A 14,735-nucleotide genomic window follows, 5' to 3' on the forward strand; every position below is an offset into this window, starting at 1 on the left:
GTTTAATCTTGGATTCTTTATCAGAGAGAATGAGATCTAATAAAAATTACTTAAAATCTTCTATCAAAGTTGATGTTTGTATACCTATCACCCACAATTCTAAAGTAATGCAGGATGATTGTCAAATGGACATCCTGAGGCAGAAGCTTCAAAGCCACAATGCTGGAGAAACCTCTTTTTATAAAACATCCCTTTTTCTTTGTTATTTACACTGGATAAGTGTAATTTCATTAACCATAAAATTTTTGATCATTGAAAGACAGGATATTAAAGCTATTAGACAACTGGGTTAATTAAGTCAAAAGGGCTTTTACTTAATTAGATTTAGTCATACTCCTCCATTCTTCAATTGGCAAAAGAATTTCAAAGCTATGAGGATAAGATCTTCTTTACATTGCTGGTAAATTGGGGATGGAAAAGGATTTTAGAGGAGAGAACATATTATATAAGTAGCCATTTTTTTAAAAAAATCCATTTTTCTGTTACATTTTAACATGTATGGGCATACAGTGTCTAATGATACACTTGAAATATCCTCACAGCTGGACAACCTTATGAAAAATACAGTAATGATCAACTTTTAAATTACTCTGCTGATCCTACTGTCATCCCTATGAAGTGGTTAGTTTTATTCTCACTTTTCCTTGGGGGAAAACAGGTACATAAAGATGATGAATTTCCCTCTTCCAGCCAGAAAAGGGATTGCTGACTAGGTGGTATTAAAACTGAATGCTTACCAGACTATTTGCCAAACAAGACAAATTTCCATATTAAAACATAGGCTAAACACAACCAGTGGTGTTCAATGAGTCTCATGTTTAGTAAATAAGTATATTAGAGAAGAGTAGAATATGAAGAAAGAGATTCATGGGGAAAAAAAAGAATTGGGATTTAAGAGTAAATTATCACTTTCAGATTGGAAACAGAAATTTTAAACAGATAAGAATAAAACCAACAAAATGGGGCCAAGAGAAAAGATAGAAAAAAAAATGAGCCTCCTTATAGATGGGAAGATATCCCAATGGATTCAACAAGGCACAGACACACATGAGTGGGGTGATATAACCATAAAATTTTTTTTTTATAAATTTAGTTATTTGAAAAAACCCGAGGATTATGGAACCATTTGTTAAGAAATCAAAGCTGGAAATACATACATGTCTTTGTGGACAGAGGTATACAACAAGGTAAAAAAAGGGAGGGGGTTGTTTTATTAATAAATCTTTTAAATCAAAACCTTGGACAAAACCTTTGAAAAGAGTGATGTAAGCTGTTTCCAAGAAATTGTGGGCTTGTTCTTTCTCCAAAATTATCAATGAAGATATTTTCCCCAGTAGAATGGAAGCTCCATGAGAAGAAAGACATATACATATATGTTTTTATTCCCAGGATCTGGCATAATGCCTAGCATGTAGCAGGCATTTAATGAATGCTTTTTTGAATTGTTGAGTTAAATGAAATGAGTGCAAATTATTTTAGGACTGAACCAGGAATTTTTAAACATGGTCCACATTTGGGATTTACATTTTTTAAAAAGAGCCTTAAATGCTCAAAGAAGACTCAAATATTATTTAATAGCTCCCTTGGATCCTTTTATTTAGGGAACAAAATGGATGTAGTTCAAATAACAAAATTGCAAAAATCTGGGCTGTTAAAGAATGTATTAACAGAGCATATTGACTCAAGAAATCACCCATCATCAAAAAATAACTGTGGTGTTATATGGAAACATTCACCCTGGAGCAGCTTTTAAAAGGAACAGGCCCTGGCTAAGCTAGAACCATGCTCCTATTTCTGCCAGTTACTTGGTACTGCCAAGATTCAGATGGAAGAGGAATTTGTATACACACTATAATACTACTCGTATATACTTACAGATATAGGCTGAGTTTTATGTGAACTCCCCATGAGGAAACTTCTACCAATGAAGCTCAGCACCTTCAAATTTTATAGAGTTATCTGAAGTACTGAAAGATTAAGAGCCTTGTCCAGGGACACACAGTCAGCATGTGCCAAAGGTGACACAGCTAAAACAACGGAACAGCATGTACAAATGGATAAGTATATGTATGTATATATACATATTTATACATACACACAATTATTTGATTAATGTTTTTGTTTCATATGATATTCATTTCTAAATACACTCTCCCCACCCTTTTACCCAGAGAACCCTCCCTTATAACAAAGATTTAAAAAGAAAGGGAAAAAAGACAATTCAGCAAAATTAACCCAAACATTGATTACAACTGACAGTAAGAATGAATAAATGAAGAGGCATTTATTAATGCACTTAGTGCCAGGATGTATGCTAAACACTGAGGATATGAATACAAGCAAGCATGACAATCTTTGCCCTCATAGAGCTTGCATTTTGAACACCTTCCCTCTGTTATGGAGACTCTCAGAACATGAGAAGAGATAACTTCTAGGTAAAAGAATAGGATAGAGGGAGTTTTATGGAAGAGTTTGTGCATGAATACCAAGAGACACAGATGTAGAAGAAAATCTGATCTTTGGATCAGATTCTTTGGTTACATCAAAGAGTTCATGAAGAGGAGTAAGAACACACTGACAAAGCTCAATAGGCTTCAGATAATGAAGGGCCTTGAGTGTCAGAATAGAGAACTTGTGTTTCATTCTCCAGAGAACCTCAAGGGGTCCTTGAGACCCTTGCTAGATCTTCAAGGTCAAAACTATTTTCATAATAATGCTAACGTATTATTTGATGATTAAATATCCTTCCCTTTTCTAACTACGTATTTATGTAAAGCCTGTTTTCTTTAGATATGTTAACCAAAACAATATGTCACAAGAAATTCAATTCAGAAGCAGATATGAGAATCTGTTTTATTCAAATCCAGATAAGAGATTTATCAAAATATCAAAAACAATGCCACTCCTCTCACTAATTTTTTTGTTCCAAAAATCGTTATTTTTTTTCATAAAAATATTATTTATGTTAACATGGACTAGGTAGGCATATTACTGTTATTTAAGTTAATTAAAAATAAATTGTTTTTTAAGAAAGGTATTGGTCTTAATTTCAATAAAACAAATATTGATATTACCCTTATAACAAAAGCTTTGGGGGGTTCTCAATAATTTATAAGTCTTGACATCAACAAGTTCATGAAACTCTGTTCTTTCTAGTCAATGGGGAGCCACTGAATATATTTGAACAATGGAATGATATGATTATTATGACTATGTTTATATTATTATTATTATTAGGAGTATGATATCAATATGATAGTACTTTATTAATACAACCACTGTCCTTGAAACATTAATAACCAATTCACATTACTAAAAGCTTTTGGATAACAATTCCTGGCAATTTCTGCCTGTCCCTTGAGGTATTTGGCTTTCTACTAGAGCTGTGCCAGTGACACAGAATGTAACTCTACTAAATGAATGAGAAAAATTAACAGAAGACTCAGCCCAGAGTTCCAGATATAATAAGTGCTATCTGTATAGTGCTTTCAGATTTAAAAAGTGTTTGACAATATTATCTCAATCATAAATCAATCAACAAGCATTTTTAAAGTTTCTCTCATATACATGCCACTGTGTTAGACATTTGGGATGCCTTAAAAAGGAAGATTATTCCTGCCCTCAAGGCCTGCAGTTTACTAAAAACCACATGAAAAGACTATGGGTCCTGAGTTCTTTTTAAAAAGATATTTTACAGATCAAAAGTTGATGACTGATCTCTAGATCTAGTTATGGAAGAACTAGAAATGTAACTTAAAAACATAATAAATGTGGAAAATTAAAAAGTACCTTCCCCACTCTTGAATAGCATGCATGTTTACATATTGTCACATATATTTGCTTCAAATTCTCTATCATCTTCTAATGACTTAGGATAAAGGAGATGATAGAGAATTTGAAGCAAATATATGCTTGTATTTGCAAGCATGTATATGAGAGAAACTTTAAAAATGCTTGTTGATTGATTTATGATTAAGTGAGATAATATTGTCAAACACTTTTTAAATCTGAAAGCACTATACAGATAGCACTTATTATATCTGGAACTCTGGGCTGAGTCTTCTGTTAATTTTTCTCATTCATTTAGTAGAGTTACATTCTGTGTCACTGGCACAGCTCTAGTAGAAAGCCAAATACCTCAAGGGACAGGCAGAAATTGCCAGGAATTGTTATCCAAAAGCTTGCTATGTAAGGCAGTATGGCAACAGCATTTTAGGAATATAGAGGAGTTTTGTTTTTTTTTTTCAATAAAAGATACCCTCACCATTTTTCTGAACAATTTTGAGTAGAAAAATAATGGTTGATAATAAAAATAATTACTTGGGATTGAAGTGAAGGTTAACCTCAAAAGAACCTATGTCATGCTAGTGGAAAGGGGGAAGGACAATGTACTTATGAGTGTGTTCAAGCAATCTGATCAACTTTCTAATCAATCTATAAAAATGTATTCTTCAATTCTACAACAATTTATTAATTGCATACTACATATGTAATAGGTTATGAATCAGAGACATTATAAAATTATCATCTTTCTTAGTTAATTGAATATAGAATCAGGTCCAAAATAAAATATCTTAGACTGATAGTCCAAAGACCAGATTCTAATCCTCTTTCAGTCCCTGACTAGTGATACAAACTTGAGCAAGTCATTTGAACTTCTCCAAGTTAGCGTATCTATAAAATTGGGATGACAAATTTCATTAACAACTTTACAGAGTTGTAATAAATGAAATAATAATGAGTATAGATGAACCTGGAAACCATGAAGCTTTATATATATATATAGTAAGTCAAGTCCAAGGCTCTGGACTCAGAATGACAGTTATAGTGATCTAACTTTGGCTTTAGTGAGGTTTGGTTGCTTCATCTATTAAGTAGAAGTAATATTTATATGATCTATCATATGGGCTATTGTGAATAAAGACCTTTAAAAGGAGATACTGTGGCATAGTGAAAAGAACTCTGTATATGCACTCAGCAGACCAGGCTTAAATTCCTGCTTTTCTAATGATCACAAATCAGTTCCTTAGCCATTCCGAGCCCCAGTTTCCCAATCTGTAAAATGAAGCTATTGGACTAAATGACTGCCAGGGTCTTTTCTTAATTTAAAATCTATTGTCCTTTGATATTACTAATATACAAACAGAACAGTGACCTATATTTTTAGCAAATACATTTGTAACTGTTGAAAAAACTGATTCTTTCAAATAGGCCTTTTCTGCTATCATCCCCTTCTTGGACCTAAGATCAGAGGGTCTTATGTCATTTTTATAGCTCACTAAAGTATTGTAATTTAGAAAATGTTCAATAACATGTGCTCCCCTACTGGACTTCTTGGTTTCCCAATGAATAAAATATAAATGTTTTTGGATAAAAAGAAAGTCACAGTATGCAACTGAAGTCATGTCAAATGAGCCTCTTAACTTTTAGTAAGAAATTTTTAGAAAATCATTTGTTTTGAACTTGAAGGGGAAAATAATTTTTCTGTATCTCTCTTTACATTGCCTGTCTCAGCAAACTTACAGATCATAAGCTCAGATTGTAATTTTAAAAGGTTCAATAATTAAATCACATTTCTTGAATTTTTTCAGGTAGATTCCCAGCAGAATAGATTTATTGTCAAACACAATGAGCTTTCAGTACATTTAAAACAAAACAAAGCAATGCTGTTTTTATATACTTTCACTGTTATGTCATTTGCCCACCTTCTTCACTCAGCCCATCAAGAAGAATCTGACAACCGTTAAGGTAGGGTTAATCACAAATAAAATGTAAGTCTTCCAAATCCCAAAGCCTAAGTTCAAATCTTCTCTCCAAGATGTCTTAGTTGTGTGACTGGGCAAGTGACTCACCTTTGCTTGCCTCCATTCCTTTATCTGTAAAATGAGAATAATAATAAGATCTACCTCTTAAGGCTATTGTGAGGATCAAATGAGATATTTGTAAAGTACTTCACAAACTTCAAAGAACTATAGAAATGCTGGCAATAATAATAATAATAATAATAAAAGAATTTCAGAAATACTCTTTGAAGATGAGAACGTGGGTCTGTATATTAGCTTGTCATTCTCCAAGCTCTTTGAGTTAGCATTGAACTAAGTCCTTAGAGAGTTTCTATGAAGTTACAGATGAGACTATTAGAATACTGGAATTTCTACAAAAGTTATATGAGTTACCACTATCTGTTTAGGGAGTCTTGTGAGTTATTTCCATCTGAGGTATTTTTCTATAGGGAAAAATACTGTTTTACCTGACAGATAGTAATCCACATATTGAGAAACAGCCACAAGTCATACTTTAGCCTTATTTTGGAAACTTTTCTACTACCTTACAAGACATAAAGAGTATGAGGTGGATAAGAAATTGACCCCTTTGGTTAGCTTCTAAAAATGAATACATGTCTTGAGTAAGTCCAGAATCTTGGGAGAGAAGGGGTACTCAGTCAAAAGTGCATAAAGAAAACGCCATTCCTCTTTGGTGCAGGCAGATATATTTTGTGACAAGTCAGATCACCTGGGTTAGAATGAAGGCCCAATGTCTTTTAAAAAAGTCAACTGTAGTGTATGATTTTTCAAACCTTCCCTAGGAAATATTAACTAGATGGTACAGTACTTAGAGCACTGGGTCTACAGTCAGGAAAACCTAAGCTCATACCTGGCCTCACATTTACTTTTTGTTAGAGTCTGAGCAAGTTACTTAACCTTTCTTTTCTTCAGTTTATTTAACTGTAAAGTGGGAATAATACTACCACTGAATTCATAGCGTTGTTGTAAGAATCAAATCATCTAATATTTGTAAAACACTTAGCACAGAGTCTGGCACAGTATTTGTTTAAGAAATAGAGGGGTAGGTGTGTGTGTGTGTGTGTGTGTGTGTGTGTGTGTTGAAATAAACAGAGACAGGGAGAGAGAGAAACAGACACAGACAGAGAAAAAGAGAAAGAGAGAGGCAGAGCGACAGAGAGAAGAGAAAAAAGGAGAGAAAGACAAGAAAGAAGAAGGGGGGATTAGAAGAAAGAGGGAGAGGAAGAAGCAAAAGGGGAGAGGGAAAGGAGAAGAGATGCTTTTACTAAGATGTAGGCCGTATAATGGTATAAATATCTCCACTAACTCAGGGAATCTAGAAGCCTTAGCTTACTTTAAGGCATAGTTCAGGTACCATCTTTTCCAGGAAGTTTTTTTTCCTGATCCCTAATTAGTATAATAACTAAAACTTTTACAATGCTTACTATTTGACAGGTATTAGGTTCATAGATGAGGAAACTGGAGCAGAGGTAAAGTGTCCTGCCCAAGGACACACAGCTAAGAAGCGTCTGAAGCCACATTTGAACTCCTGGTTCCAAGCCTGGCATACATCAAGCACTGTTCCATCTTTTGCTGCTCCAATAAATGTAGGTTGAATTGAATTGGAGTGTCCAAAGAGTATTAGATCTATGGTCTGTAATGATCCTGTTGGTTTTCTGAAAGTCTTGGGGCAGCCTTCTTTTCAGTCAGAGTAATCACCACGAGAATAGCCAGATCCAAATTCTTTATTTTCTCTTTGCCTGGAACTGGGCAGCTGGGCAGCTGAGAACTTCAGACAGGCCTTGGTCTCAGTTGGGGGAAGTGCAGGAGGCCAGCCACCATAGTGATGTGAGATGAAGTGAATGAATCTGTCTCTGAGTCCCTGCTGGCTGTTATATATTCTATTATAATTACATCATCATACATGTGAATCTTATAGAACTATATTAAGTACTAAGTACATGTACTGAACTAGAGAACTATTAAGCACCAGGCTAAACTAAACAATCATTGTCTTTATCAAATCTTTATCTTTACACCTTGTTAAGATTCCTTGTTTCAGAGTTCTGGCCCATAACAATGGTCAAAGGCCCTTTTCTGGGGTTCTAGTTCTGGTGCTGTCACTTAATTAGTTGTATCACCCTGGGCATATCTCAATCTTTCTAAGCTTGGGTTTTTCTAGCTATTAAATGTAGATGATATCGATCAATCGCTCCAGCTCAAGATCTCAAGAACCAGAAACATAGTCCCACACCGAAGTTAAAACTAGAATTTGATAATAGCACAAAAACAATCAGCGGAAGCCTCAACTGGAAAAGACACAAGGAGATTTCTGTTTCTGCATCTCTGCTATCCTGGCATCTTTATCAAGGTCTGGTTCTAAGAAATGGAGCTGTACCTGTAACCAGGGGAGTGGTTCTACATATACTCTACAATAATTCGGGACACCTGCCAAGTGAGTGAGGGGGCTGCACATAGCCATCAATTGTGTAAGACAAAAGAACCCAGAGAGCTTCCCCTTTGAAAATGTACCAATTTTAGATAAGTGGATGCTAATTCTACCAACAATGAGTATGTAAGATAAAGGTAAACATACGGGCTAGTAAAATTCCATTTGTTAAATGTGTGATTGAACAAAACTATGAAATTTTTTGAGAGGCATGGATTTATAAAATCTGAAAACTGTAGAGTAATAAACTTCTCTACATGGTGATGTCTTGGCAAAATAGTTTATGCTTGGCACCCACATCCTATGTCTCTCTACTACTGCCATTAGTCTTTCCTGGGCTCTATAGAGATATAGGTTTTTGGATGCCTAAAGATGAAGCTTGGGATTTTATTTTTTCCCAAAAAACTTTTCCTGTATTTGAGAAAAAAAAATTAATTTAAAATGAAATATAAAGGATACTTGGGCAATAGAATAGGGGAATCTGATCCTAAGAGGCCTGGATGTCTGGCCTTCCTCTGTAAACTAACAAATTTGTGTTTAACCACTAGGTGCTTCTGTCATATTGCCTTGGAAGAAAGACCCATATATTCTTTCTCCAGATACAATCAACTTTTTATTTACTTGTATATACACACGTGGTCCCCAATAGAATGTAAGCTTCTTGAATACAGGTACTATTTTGTACTTTTTTTAAAAACAACTTCCATTTTAAAGTACACACTCAGATTCTTCATTCATGTGAAGATATAAATGACTGAAACTGGCTTAAAAGTGTTATCTTCCCAAGGGTTTTTGGATGATGCTCTCTGAGCAGCATTACTAGAAGAGTGAGGGGAACTGAATGGACTCGGACATAGAACAACAGCTAAGCCTGAGATTTTCAGATCATCATTCACCTGTTCCCTTGTGATATTCTTTGTTTAGGGAGCTCTGGGCAACTTGCCAACATAGATGGGAACCCACAGGACACACCTGAGGAGATGCATTTGAAGTACATTCTTCTGGTTGATTTCCCTAACAAAAAGTATACCACTAAGGCACAAAATGGCAAGACAGGAGAGATACCTGAAGACCTTAGGCCACCCCTGTAATATAGGTTTCCTGCAATGAAAGTATTCGCTCATTTCTTCTCAATCCCCTTGCCTTTTAGCTTCACTGTATCAAAAAATTAAGGAGTCAAGCTTGAGGAAACATTCTATTATAATTTTCCTTAAATAATTGGTGAATTATACTCCTACCATTGCCAAAAAAGAAGATTCTTTTTCTTTCCCTCCTGCTCTCCATAGGTTTTTTCTAACAGTTTACATTTTCATAGAAAAATAAATTCTTAAACTAAAGAGTTTATGATTTAGAGTTTCACAAGCATCAAACAATTCAGGAGAGTGATTATTTTGTAAAGTATGCCCATGCCCTTTCCAGTGTCCTTAACCTATATCACATAGACAGTCAAGAACTTGGATTGACACTTACAATACCTTACTCATTCTAAGAGGCAGATGAGAATTGATTGTTTTTCAATATCTCTAGAAAAGGGAATGTCAATGCTTCCTTTTGTAATATACTCCTATAAGTCCCATTCCTCACTGTCAGAATACCTATTCTTGCAACTAACCTTAATGTCTCACACCAGATTGGTCTATTTCGTCTTGTTCTGGTATCCTTCCTCATGGTAACACTTTGTAGACTTCAAAATCACCCTTATGTTATTATCCCTGCAATCTTATCCTTGCCAGAATGAGTATTTAAAGGGATGTAATAAAAGAATATAAAGCAAATAGAAAGATACCAAAACATTTCCCCCAGAAGTCTAATCGCTTTTTTCATTTTTAAATTTTTAAATCTATCCTCTCAGAAGTTGTACCTAGCAATTGTTTCACATACAACCTTCTGCAAAAAATTTTCATATTTTGTGTTTATTTGTCAATCTTGAATTCAAGTCTTAGTACTTTATTAATATTGTATAATTTATGATATTTGAGGCTATATGAGGTAAATAACAAGATAATTTTACTTTATATTAAAGTAGGCTTTATAAATATACATATTACATGGTGTGCAGAAACAAATTCAAATTTTGTTATAATTGATTATGCTCCAGAGACAAATTATATTCATTTTTGTGTAGCATTATTAATGAATTATGAATAAAAAGTAGTCAAGGCAATTGAGCCAATGTAATCAATGTTTTAATATCCCTTTTTTCTCTGGAAACAGTCACTTTGCAAAAATTTAAAGACCTTTAGCATGAATTATAGACTTAAAAATAAACCACTGAGATCAAGTTTTTTTGTTATTCTTTGTAGAGAAAGTTAATTAGTCAGAGCAGCATATCTCTGGAGGAAGTGGTGGGGAATGGGGAAGAGGACACCCAAGTCAACTTCCAGGGGACCAGCATTCAAAACTGATGATATTTCTTTTTCAATCAGTCCACTGAAAGTGATGGAAAACGTAGAAATGTAATGATTTTATGTGGTCTGCTACTGATTGCTTAGAGCTCTAAAGTCAGGTCTAAAGGTTTTTCATCTAAGGCATAGAAGCAATAATGACTTAACTGAAATGCCTGTTAAATGATCAAAGTTGCTGTTTAGCCACCCCTCCTAAAAGCTGAGGCACATCAGGGACAAAAGAAAACACAACAAAGACAAGAAATACAACCCAAAGCCTATATGTTAGCCCAATAAATACATTTCATTCTGCTAGGATTTTATTTTCTTCACAGATTATTCTTTCAATTAACCAGGCAGGGAATGCAAGTGACTCTCATTTACTGATGACTTTGGGGCTCATTATAGGCAGCAGTTTGTTTTAAATGCCCTTCCCTTCCCCCATTGAGGCATTTTTTTGGTTGTTCTTAAGCATGACAGTAAGGTGTGAATTGTGTATTGCTATAAAACTTTTGCCCTTACGGTCCTTCTAATGTTCATCCCGGCACAATTAGCAGGCTCTGCCATTCCTCTAAGATTCTGGCACTCCTATATGCTGCATGCGGCAGCACCAAGAACATGTATTATCTTTATTTGACCGTTTCCTTTCTACCCTCGCTTCCCTTTTGCAAATGGGACAAACGGTCCAGCCATCACCTATCCCCTCCACCAGCCCCAGCTACCTTCGGAACAATAGATGCTCACAAAGAGACCCTGGAGATCTGTGCTTTCGGAACTATACACGCTCAGCAAACCCGTTCCTCTTTTAGTCTTAACATCTCCCTGAGAAGTTAACCATTTCTAAGCTGACATTCAGGCAGGCAAAAGAAACAAAGCATTGCTAGAGAGCGCACCATCCATCCGGAGACGTACTCATGCAGGGGTGGGGAAGGAGGAGCAACAAATCCCTGCTTTCTGGCATTCTTAGAGAGAAGGAGAGCCGAGCAAGATACCTTTGAATGAGAACATTCCAACACAGGGATGCTGCGGTTCTGGTCCTCTTGTCAAATGCTTTCCGGCTGGAGAGGTGAGAGCATCAGTTTGAACACCGGGGACACGGAAGATCTCCTTTCAGGGCCCGGTCCGCTCTCTGATCTGCATGGACGCCCGCTGAGAGCGCTGGCAAAGCATTTGCAACATGTATGTTGTATTCATGCGCAACCAAGTAGTCATCAATCGGCAACCGCACCGAACTATTTGTCTGGGAGCACCAGCTCTCTGAAGCCCTCCTTAGCTGATTGGCTGATTGCTCATCTCGTCTTAACCTCGGGTTGTGGTCAACAGCCTTTCCCTAGGGATGCTGGCAGAAGGTTGCTGGTTAGGGAGTAAGTGGAAGCTTGACTTCAGATGGTTTTTAAAAAAGAACAAGAAAGCTTTTCTAGGGCGTAAATATAATATTTAGTTTTCCACAGTTTTGTGTAAACATTGGAGGATAAACCTAATAATGCATAACCCGGCAATAGTAGATTTGTGTTTATGCTCTGAAAATAACTATGAGCTTAACATACTTCTGAAGTGGTCAGCTGGCTTCTCTTTGCACTAACCAATCTGTATAATCAACTTTAAATCAAAGCAGATGGGAATGACAGACTACATTAAGAGGGTTATTAAGAAAGCCTGGAAGATGAAGTTAAATAAAGCTACCTAATCCATCTTAGGAAAGTATTATAAATCACACTACTTAAACAATATAAGGTTTTAATATTTATAGGTGATTTTACATGGCTAGACTAATGAAAACATAAAGATCAAGGAGTGGTATATTAGACTCTCTTTGGTAGAATGTAATACACTGTGACTAGGTGTTCAGTAGCAAAATGAAACAGAATTGAGTCAGTTTTCTACATAATTGTAGTATCTCTCTTCCCACTCATAAATTTACCTTGAATTATTTTGTATAGACTAATTTGTGTGCATGTTATTTTTCTCATAGAATGTAAGCTCCTTGAGGGGAAGGGACTGTTTCACTTTTTGGGGGGGAGGTATTCCTAGTGCCTGACAGAGTAATGCTTAATAAATATTTGTGGATTGATTGATAATTAGAAAGAAGAAGTAAGGAAGTTAGATGCAAATAGATCTTTTCCCTGAATAATAATCCAGATGCAGAAAATAATAAAGGATATTAACAATAAATGGAACAGTAGAAAGGGCTAGACTTGAGATCAGGTAGATCTCTTTCAAGTGTTTCCTCTGGAGGATCTATAGATACATCACCTAATGTTTATGTGCTTCACCCATGTCCTTGAGAGCTTCTCTGGAGCCAGAAGACCTATAATCCAATGCTGTATTCAACATTATCTGTGAGGAAGTCACTTAACATCCCAAGCCTCAGTTTCCTCATCTGCAAAATGAGGGAGATTATTGTGTCCTGTTTTCTAGAGCCCCTATACCAGGGTGATTAAAATATCCTGCTTTCTAGAGGCCACAAGTTGGGGTGATACAATGTACTATTGCTTTCTAGAGTCTCCAGGCCAGGGATTAAAATATACCATCCTAGTGGAGAAGTGATAAGGCGGGACTCCCAAGGATGGTGGAAAAATGGAGTCCGTTTATTTCAAGGGTTTTCCCTTTTTTATAATGCAACAAAAAACAGCACTGAGCACGAAGGACCACATAAACATTTTGCTATTGTACATAGTTTACTAGCTGGTATCACTCTCCCACCTGCTATCACTCTACTTCAATCTCAACACAGGTTGTTACTGCCCCCTGACTTCTCAGGAAGGCTGAGAGCCCTTAGGGGAAATGGGGATCTGAGGTGCCGAACCAGACATTGTTAGCAGGTTCCCTCTGGGCTGAAGGGTCTTATACCTCTCCCAGAGTTTCCCCACTGACTGTGACCCTCTATAGGAGATGGATTACAGCGTGTCTGAGTTCCCTTCCAATTCTGCATCTATTATTCTTCTAAGTCACTGATGAGTTATTATCTGATTTGGTTGGGCATGGCTTCCATGGAAGAATTCCCCAAATTAAGAAAACTGGGAATTCTTTTGTACTTAGTGAATCCCCAAACTGATCTTAAGTTTTCCTTGCTTTGCCTGTGTAATCTGGACTATAAGTAGAGAATTTCACAGTTGTGTACAAGTGAAGCAATTGATATATTTCAGGAATCATAGATCTAATTCTTGGCCCTGATCCTTATTACCCATTTGACTTTAAACATGTACCTTAACTATCCTAGATTATAGTTTTCTCATAGAAGAAATAATGCTATTTCTACCTTCCAAATTTTTGTTAAATTTAAATGAGATATTGTAAATAAAAGAGCTTTTAAAATTCTAAAGCACTGATGTCAAATTAAAATAGAAATGGGACAACTAAATACATAAGGATCACCACTGGATGCATATTGGCTTAGTTTTAAATTATAATGTTTTTTATGATTTATTGTATTTTAATATATTTTGTCAATATTCCCAATTACATTTTTATCTACATTTCAGTAGAGATAAATGTAGTCTTATACTTGACAAGTCAGTTTCACAAGTACAAGATGAGGAAGATATGGTTATATATTATTCTGGAAAAGATCTGAAGGCAATAATGGCTTACAAACTTAATATGAATCAGTGGTGTAATGTGCCAGCTGATCATGCGATCTTGAGTTACATTAAAGAGGTATAGCTTTCTCCAACAAGAAGCTGAAAGGCCAAAATATTGTACTATGGCATGCCTCATCTGAAACATAGCTAGATCCCAATTAGTGAGAACAATGAATGTCCAGGAGTGGTTTCATTTGTTCTAATTCACACTATACAAAGTTATAATTATATAAATATGATCATTGACTCCACATCACTAGAAAATGCTGTCCAGACTCAAATAATGAGAGCACTCCATGGAATCCACAGTTCACACTACTTGGGACCTGGTTGTATTATAGTTCAGTTCTAGAAACCACAGTTTTATAAGGGCATCGATGAACTGGGGAATGGCAAGAGATTCAGGAATCAGGGCTTGAGGACAGGACATATGAGGATATGGAAAGAATTATGAATTTTTAACCTGGAGAAAAAAAATATGGAGACCTGAGAGGAGGAAGGAACATATGAAAATCATCTTGAAGGGCTGTTACATATA

At 35.7% G+C, this 14,735-nt stretch overlaps 1 protein-coding gene and 1 pseudogene across 1 annotated transcript in view; both read right to left on the reverse strand.

Moving 5' to 3' along the window:
• SORBS2 (sorbin and SH3 domain containing 2) overlaps positions 1-11,876 on the reverse strand; it is a 423,285-nt gene extending 411,409 nt beyond the window's left edge. Inside the window, exon 1 of the mRNA XM_031943203.1 lies at positions 11,609-11,876. The gene's annotated coding sequence lies outside the window, so the exon portion shown is untranslated. The remainder of the gene's footprint in view (positions 1-11,608) is intronic.
• Positions 1-14,735, reverse strand: part of LOC100918490 — a 74,409-nt pseudogene that overhangs the window by 47,008 nt on the left and 12,666 nt on the right.

Source organism: Sarcophilus harrisii, chromosome 6 (assembly GCF_902635505.1).
Source record: "Sarcophilus harrisii chromosome 6, mSarHar1.11, whole genome shotgun sequence".
NCBI lineage: Eukaryota > Metazoa > Chordata > Mammalia > Dasyuromorphia > Dasyuridae > Sarcophilus > Sarcophilus harrisii.